Source organism: Haliotis rubra, unplaced genomic scaffold (assembly GCF_003918875.1).
Source record: "Haliotis rubra isolate DU_JTF1 unplaced genomic scaffold, ASM391887v1 Scf244, whole genome shotgun sequence".
Classification (NCBI taxonomy): domain Eukaryota; kingdom Metazoa; phylum Mollusca; class Gastropoda; order Lepetellida; family Haliotidae; genus Haliotis; species Haliotis rubra.
The window spans coordinates 141,874-149,038 of record NW_025766492.1 but is presented as its reverse complement, the minus strand read 5'-3'; positions in this window follow the sequence as shown (position 1 = coordinate 149,038).

The window sequence follows — 7,165 nt, the reverse complement described above, 5'->3', positions numbered from 1 at the left end:
CAGATCTATATAACAACACATTTTGGGGTCCTTAATCTATTGTCCAACATGCATGAAATTTGTAGAGCTAATTTCGCGTAATTTTAGTTTCATAAAGAGGAAATGTGAAATATTAGTTATCAGTCATCAGAATAGAAACTATGTAAACAAATTCGTCAGCCAGACCCATTATTATGAGTGTGTTTTAATGTGTCACTAAAACAACAACAAAAATAAAATATTTAACGACCTTTCAAACCGTTGTATAATGAATACCAATATCCGATGTTTGTAGATAATAAAATTAAAATTTCAAACACTGTTTTGTGTTATAACGTTTATATCGGACGCATTAGTAGTATACGTGTATCTTAAAGTCTTTCAAAAATGTTTCAGTAAACCATTTTGCTTATGAAACAAGATGATTAATCGAACTTATAAATGACTCGTGGAAAGCAGGCCTCCATCAATGCCGGCACTCGCTGTTGTATATATACCTAAATAGATTATGATGCCATTCGAATGTATCTCAACATCGCTCGTTACAGCAATAAGGCAGTTTCGTGTTTGAACTGCCCACTTGCTCACAAGATTCTACCCATCAACAGGAAATCTGCCGGAAATATGAAATGCGAGCTTGTCTGTTATACGGCGTTCTATCTCATTCCGTTTTCGTTCCAAAAATGATTCTGACTTTTAACATTCTTTTGATCTTTGCGTTCCGTCAACAACTTGTCATTTTTCCACATGAATATTCTATACAAATATTATTGACCCGGTCTGTGTTGTATATCAATCTATGCGTTGTCAACTCCACCTAAATCAACGCAATTCTGTGACGCGGACCTGCATGTAATCTTATTAGTCATTTTCAAAAAGGGCAGGTGATGATTTACAAGACGTTTTATCATTATGACACATTTCCTTACACAGTTCGTACTACACAAGCTGATGCGGTTCCACTGTTGTCATGGTAATATAATATTATTTTATGTCAACCGAACCTAGGGGTTACGGTCGTGTCGCACCAGCTGTCACGAGGCTGTCGATACGAAATATACATTGATGCGCTAAATATACAGAGTGGGGCCACGTGACCGGCAGCCTGCGAGAGCTACGGTCAGAGAAAAATAATTGATTTACAGAACGGTATATATTTCAGCGACAGGACATTCCGTTGCCCCAACAAACCTGGGGAGTAAGCAAAAGCGGTGAAAGGTTATATGTAAGGTTATATTCAGTGTTGGTTAACACATTCCACACCCGTTGATGTTACAGTTTATAGAACTGGACACAAATTAAATACGTTCTCTACAGTCAATAAATGACGTGATAATGTCGTAAGTCTGACTATTAAAGTGTTCATCATTAAGGATGGCTATTGTTATTGATTCAGGACAGGCAAAAAGAAGTAAGTACAAAAAGTATATAATCGTAAACTGTTTTATTGTGGGAGTTACTCAGTAGCATTTTGGAAGTGACCTATTTGCACTTCTATATTGTTTGGGTTTTGTTTTGTTTTGTTGTTGTTGTTTGTTTTGGTGTTTTTTTGTTGTTGGGTTTTTGGGGGTGGGGAAGAAATTATTAATTTTATTATTTCTTAAACTTATGTTTGTTGTTGTCTGTTGTTGTTGTTTTTAATATGTTTTTTTAAGTAATTAATTGAAACAAACCTATTCAAGTCACATTAAAGATGTTTTTCATACCAAATAAAACGGTTGTGTAAAGACAAGTTTTACTTATATACGCTAGGTTGCTGAAGCTAAAATAAGTTTGTGATCCGTCAAGACCCACGTCGAACTGATCACTACTGCAGCATTCAACACACCATGCACTTACGTTATAACGGTATTCAGGTCGACCACAATGAAACCATTGGTTTCGTAAACAAATATCGAACTCTATTACTGGTTTCCTTCAATCTTCGATTGTTTCTTCTCGTTATGTACCGCGATTCAATATCAGCATCAATAAATATTATTGGCTGATGAAAATGAAAACATATACGCCGTATCACTGTAAATAATTAAACAAAGAAACGGGTCAATGTTCTATTTTTAGCTTGCCTTCATAGTACACGTTGTAAGGTTAATCTAAACTTATGTACATACGTTCATGGCGGATCGATAACCCGGCATATGATCGAGTATTTGTGTTACAGGTGAAGTGAAATGGGGTTTCAAACGTGTGTCTGTGTTTTGTGTTTGTGTCTGTGTCTGTGTCTGTGTCTGTGTTTGTGTCTGTGTCTGTGTGGCTCAGTCCAGCCAGTTGTATAGTGCTACCTAACCGATACAATACCCTAGTTTAACATGGATACGCCCTAGAGATATGCAGGATACTGACTCCGATCCAGCCAGTTCTTGTTTATCCCCTTAAAAACAGTCGTACGACAGTGTAACAAATACAGTCGAACCCCAATGTCTCGAACTCGGTTGAGACGAATTCTCAGTTGTGTCGAACTCATCGCTCGGTCCCTGCCGCTTTCCTTATATCTATCACTATTTTTACCCTGTTTCGAACTATAGATGTGTCGAATTCCCAGTTGTGTCGAACTCATGTTAGTGTGCCCAAAAGCCCTAATAAGTACAATTTACCCTTTTGACTCGGCCTGGCAAAGCTGGTTCTTGTACCATCTACGGGTATCAGCCCCTGCTTCCTTGACCACAGAGAATATATTTTAAAAAGTCAAACTCAAGTTGAGAATGATTTAGCAAGTCTACATTGCCTCAGTTCTAAAATGTGACATTGTTCTGGTCTCAATTTGAAGTTTACTATTTTGTGGATACACATAATTACAATGGGATAACAATATGTTTGGGACTAGATATTACTGTACTGGGGAATGGAAACCCCGACATTTGCTCCCTAGGGAGACGCTCTAACCACTACACCGCGCACGATAATATCTACTGTATTTTGCATTAAGAGCTGTTTGTTAAACATTATCACATGAAAATAACACGGAAATAACCAACAAGTAAATAACTCGAGTAGACACTACGTAGCTAGTTTGCTACATAATGAAACAGATATAGATAAATACGTATTTATGATTAATATAATTTCATTTGATGTGCATTCCTTTGTTTTTATAATAAAAACATATATGATAATATTAGGAATAACATTATAATCGATATATCATAAAAATAATGACCTAGATATATCTGTACAAAAATATCTAATTAAATACATAATTTGGTGTTTTTAGTGCAAAATCATATACGAGAATGTCAAAGATAACATATGATAATGACATAAGAACACGCGGAGATAGCATCTGCCACGAGGCAATATTTTGACAGCTATGAATGAACGAAGCAGGTGGTGGCCACGTTGTTTAAAACACACACACGCCTCCCCCGATTCAGTGACTGACAGATATTGACATATATTTATATTTATATAGATATATGGATTACGCTTCAATGATGGACGGAATTTTCACGGCCGGCAAAGCGCGCACCTGTTAACACAATGTTCACAACGTTGTCAACGGCGTTCCTGCACAAACGACGTCCTGCAGGACAGTGATTAGTGATTATAAGTAGGACAACAATTATTGAACACCGGAGCATCCCAATCAGAGGGAATATAGATTTCTACCTTGTGTGTACATTAATATAATGTGGGTAAGTACCCCCTCAATTTCCTCCCATAGTTCAAGGCCGGGTATAAGTACATTATTAGCACTGGCTCCTGTTTAGTGAGGGGATTTCAGTACAATTCATCAAATGATCGGTAAATTCGTATAAACAGATATACGTGAACATCGTAAGTCCATTATCTTGTTAAACGATTATTTCTTGTTGTACGTGTTCAACATCGCTCTGGTCGCCGCTGCTACTGTTGCTGGTGATGGCGTGGGTGTATCCGTGGAGACGTCAAACGACACGGTCGTATTTCTCTGTTCCTCCTACCATTTCATTTCGTTCGCTTCAGTAACTCACGAGTCGAGGCTGCATGTTTCTCGCTAATTCCCGTGTGACGTTAACGTCATTGGTCGTATCGACATCTCTTCCTCTCAACTTATATTTAATATTATATATTAATGTATAAATCAAGTAAAACAATTTGTTGTCATAAATATTTTATGAATTAAAAGAATAAATTTCACAGAAAAATATCGAGGGCGCATGTTATAAAACAAAACAAATATGAAATAAAACGAAATTGAACAACAGTGTGCACAGATCTTACCATTAGTGATAGAATGAACATGCCACTCTGAACGTATGCGTGTACTTAACTTCCTCTAGCTGATGACTTCGATTTTGTGGGTGGTGGGTGCAACCATGAGATTGATTGATTGATTGATTGTTTTTGTTTGTTTGTTTTTTTTTTTATTGGTTTGAATTTTTTTATTGATTGATTGTTGTTTAACGCCGCACTCAGCAATATTCCAGCTATATGGCGGCGGTCTGCAAATAATCGAGTCTAGACCAGACAATCCAGTGATCAACAGCAAGAGCATCGTACTATGCAATTGGGGTACGATGATGTGGGTCAACCAAGTCAGCGAACCTGCCCATCCGATCCCGTTAGTCGTCTCTTACGACAAGCACGAGTTACTGAAGATCAATTCTAATCCGGATCTTCACGGGTCGTAACCTCTCGAGCACAGCGAGTATTAGCGATCCATCCATACAATCTTCATGACTGTTTTTCCACTTACGCCCAGATCGAAATCTTTTCCTTGGCACTAATGTTTCACATTTACAGATATTTAACGGAAACATCAACCCACTGGAACATTGATTTCCTATCGACATCTTAGCGGCACAGTATCATTGTATATCTTTGTTACATATCTCCATGAATAAACCGTGATCAGTTACACTTAGATACACACGTGGAGCCATGAAGCCCCAGCCCACACCCACTTTCAGATCAAATGTGACAGCGATGACAGCGATTTACGTCGATGTCGATGTTCCCGAGGTCGACAGTGGTGTACGTGTAGATGTCTATCTGTAACATCAAACATAAAATCAATACTCGGGGATTACTCCACCACAGATGACAGCGCCGTCATGCACAACCTCTCACATGATCGCAATTCATCCCGCGAATAAATTAAAAGGCGAGGAGCAGCAGTTGCTAGTACGGTTACCGTGTGTGTATACACAACACGGGCGTAGACGTTGTTGATGACGGCGTGACAAGCATAACACAACACGTCCATATATCACACCCTCAGACCAATGGCGGTGTAAGGAGTTACGAGGGCTGGAATCGTAACAGAGGAAGGTGATTGATGGACACCGTATTACCAGCTCGTCGAGTAGCGAGATGGTGATGATTCTCTCATTGTATCTCACACTATGTATTCGCTTGTGATATTCACATCGCAGTGGAAATAAGACCAAGAAGGGAATATATCTCAAGGTTACAACCCAGGAACGTGTTTGATCACAGAAATTGTTTTAATGTCGCGATCGGGTAATTTTACGATGGGTGGAACAATACTTAGAGTGAGGTCAGCCACGCATTCACTTACGCTTGTGATCAACACCTCCCCAACAGGAAAATCCAGTACAAATCCAGGATGTGACTTTTTTATGTTAATTTCACACTAAAGGTGACTGCGTACTCATATAATATCAACAAAGAATACAAACAACTTGGTAACGATAACAATGATATCAATTAAATTTTTATCATAAAAAGGAAAACAATATTATTACTGATAAAACAAAAACATGTGGCATAGTAATAATGACACAAATAATAAGTGTAAGAATAATATTTCTAATAATAAATAATTATAATAATTACAATTCTAATAATGAATAAAACAGTAATAATAATTAAAATAATGATAATAATTCTAATAACAAACAACAATAAATAATTAAAAGTTTAACAAGTTAGTTTAACACCGCTTAGTGGTTAGCTCCAACAATAATCACCATCATCATCATCGCAAACAAACCCTACACAAATTCAAAGCCGGTGGGAACTAACCTCCATTTGATCAAATCCTTTGAATGATCTCGGGGTTGTGTCATAATGTTATGCAAGTGTAACCAGCCCGGGAACGACAGCGAGAATTGCGAGTGAATGTCAACATGCACCACCCTATATACAGCGACAGATGGGCGCTATTTGTTTTCTGGGCGGGGCGAAATCCACAAAATGAGAACCTGTCGTGCGGTGCTGTGACTCCCAATTACTCTCAGTTACTGAACAGACATACAAGAAATATATGTCTGCACTTGGTGCATGGTCTGGGTTTTCATCGTCACCATCGTCATCCTCATCATCATCATCGTTGTTGTTATTAGTATAAGGATAACTAACCACCAGGCATTACAACTAACGCTATAAACCGTACGATGTTAGCCAAAGGCCACCTGCCCGCACCTTCAACTCATATTTTCAGCAACAAAATTTCACGATAAATCAAAGCTAATTGCCAAATCACTAAAACAGCTCTCCTTTTTACAAAATGCCGTATCCGTGCTTCCTAACGTTACTTGAAAAATATCAATTCACGATTTTTATGTGTTAATATCCAAGTCAAATATTTTTGATAATTAACTCCTTTGAAATAATTCGTTGGTAATCAGATGAACTACTTTGAACTGGGGACGTTGTATTCGTTGGTTCCACATTACTTTTCAACTCGCTGTGCGCATGCGCAGAGCGTGCGAAAAATATCCACTGCCATGTTCCTGTTTGGTCGTATGTTTATCGATAGTGTAAACACTCCAAAGAAAACAAAAATCAAAACAAATATATACTTTTATGTCGAATATAACTGATCCCATTTTGATTTATGAACAGAGGCCGGGATTAGTTAAATAAATAACTTTATTTATGTTAACAAGCTCTTGTATAAAGACATCTCACCACCACCGTCCTTCCTGCACACCCCCTTCTCAACTAAACAAACACATCTCTGATGGAGTTGCAACCAAAATAGGACATCAATTATTGAAAAGCAGAGGCAAATGGAAGTATGTACTCAGCTATGAACAGTTGTCACAACGTAAATCATTTTCATAACAGCTTTTATTTAGAGTGCATTTACACTATCGATAAGCATACGACCAAACCGGAAACATGCCAGTGGATACTTTTCACACGCTCTGCGCATGCGCACAGCGAGTTGAAAAATAATGTGAACCCAACGAATTGGATAGTGTTGTGATAAAGTCACGTGACGAAGGGCCGGTGGAAG